Genomic DNA, 1,998 nt, shown 5'->3' with positions numbered 1-1,998 from the left:
GTACGCTGAATCCGAAAATGATATCCATTTTTTCATCAAGTAGAGGGTATTCACAAAACGTCATATGTACTTTTACATAATTAAATCATTTTCATTGCAATCGGGTCACATTTTGTTATGCTTAAAATGTTGACAACCACTGGCTATAAATTTCTCTAGACCAATCGCGACATGAGAGTCTTATCGATCGATCTAGAACCCACAAGAAACACACCGCTGGTATATAAACGGTTAACAGGTCGCATGACCTGTCATTCCCAGATAGTATTTGTTTTTTCTTTTCAATATTATTTATTCGTCACCGTGGCAACAAGAGGTTGTGTAAATGACCGAAACGTATTCTGTTATATTTGTGATAAATTTGTTGTAAATAAACAATGGGAAAACATTACGGAATTTGTCAAAAAAGCATATTACGCGTATTTTGGAATAAAACTTGGAGACCAAGACAAATTATGGGCTCTACATAAAGTTTGCACCTTTTGTATTGAAGAATTGAGACAATGGACTAAAAGAAAGAAAAAGTTTTTGCCTTTTGAAATTCCAATGGTCAGGCATAAGTCTAGAAACCACGGAGATGACTGCTATTTGTGCTCATGTAAGGTGCAAGGCTACAACACTCGAAATAAAAAGAAAATTTTTTATCTGAACCTTCCATCTGCAATAAAACCTGTTGCTCATGGACCTGATGTACCTGTACCTACTCCACCGGAGACTCTTGATACAGTTTCACCTTATTCTGAATCTGATGTCAATATAAATGATGATAGATTGTTTTCAACCCGAAACGTCTGGTAAGCCACAACTTTTCACACAAGGTGAACTTTTGGTGAGAGGTTTGGGCCTTCCAAAGGATTCTTCAGAGATTTTTGGGTCCAGACTTTGGGCTGAGTAGTTACTTTCTACAGGGACATTATTTTACTGGTACAGAAATCGTGAGAAAGAGTTTATACCATACTTTTCGCAAGAAGATTTACTGGTTTATTGCAACAATATTGCTGAATTAATACCAATGCTAGGAGCTGCAGTCTATGAACCAAATCAGTGGCAATTGTTCATTGATTCCTCCAAAAGAAATCTAAAAGTGTTCTCCTTCACAGTGGTAACATATGCATCTGTTCCTATTGCTCATTTAGTTCACTTGAAGGAAACGTACGAAAATCTCGAACTTCTTAATAAGGTCAAATACAAAGAACATGGTTGGCTACTTTGTGGAGACTTAAAAGTTCCTTGAATGTTGTTGGGTCAACAATCCGATTATACAAAGTTTCCATGTTTTTGTGTGATGGGACAGCAGAGCACGAAATCAACACTGAATATAGAAGCAATGGCCATGCAGAGTCAGCCTAATACCAGGATCAAAAAACATTGAACGTGAACGTTTGGTTGACACAAAGAAAGTCCTATTACTTCCACTTCACATAAAACTTGGCTTGATGAAGCAGTTTGTAAAGGCAAAGACAAAGATGGCGACTGTTTCAAGTATCTATGTGGGCAATTCCCAGCTCTTTCAGAAGTGAAACTTAAAGAATGGATTTTTGGTGGGCCTCAGATTAGGAAATTGATTTCGGATGAACAATTCAAAAGGACGATGAGGAAAGTTAAAAATGACAAATATTTAGGAGACAACAAGGACTCAAAATACGAAAATACTGCCAATAACATGCTTGATAAATTCAAAGAGTTGGGTTGTAATATGAGCTTCAAAGTTCATTTCTTACACCCTGACTATTGATTGTTTCTCTGAAAATCTCAGTGCCTTCAGCGAAGAACAAGGGGAAAGTTTCACCAAGACATCAGGGAAATGGAGAGGAGGTATTAGGGAAGGTGGAACACCGGCATGATGGCTGATTACTGCTGGTCATTAAAACGATGTGCTACAGACGCAATATTTAAAAAAGACCACAATACGTAGTTTTGAGACTAAAAAATGTAGATTTCACAAAAAAATAATCAGGGATGAATGAGGATGCATATTCTTTTGACGTCAATGTTCTT

The 1,998-nt window shown here is 36.9% G+C and overlaps 1 protein-coding gene across 4 annotated transcripts in view; it reads left to right on the top strand.

Moving 5' to 3' along the window:
• LOC106478457 (POU domain, class 6, transcription factor 1-like) overlaps positions 1-1,998 on the top strand; it is a 126,430-nt gene that overhangs the window by 81,232 nt on the left and 43,200 nt on the right. The window lies entirely within an intron of this gene.

Source organism: Limulus polyphemus, unplaced genomic scaffold (assembly GCF_000517525.1).
Source record: "Limulus polyphemus unplaced genomic scaffold, Limulus_polyphemus-2.1.2 Scaffold213, whole genome shotgun sequence".
NCBI classification, from domain to species: domain Eukaryota; kingdom Metazoa; phylum Arthropoda; class Merostomata; order Xiphosura; family Limulidae; genus Limulus; species Limulus polyphemus.
This window is presented reverse-complemented; position numbering and strand designations above follow the sequence as displayed.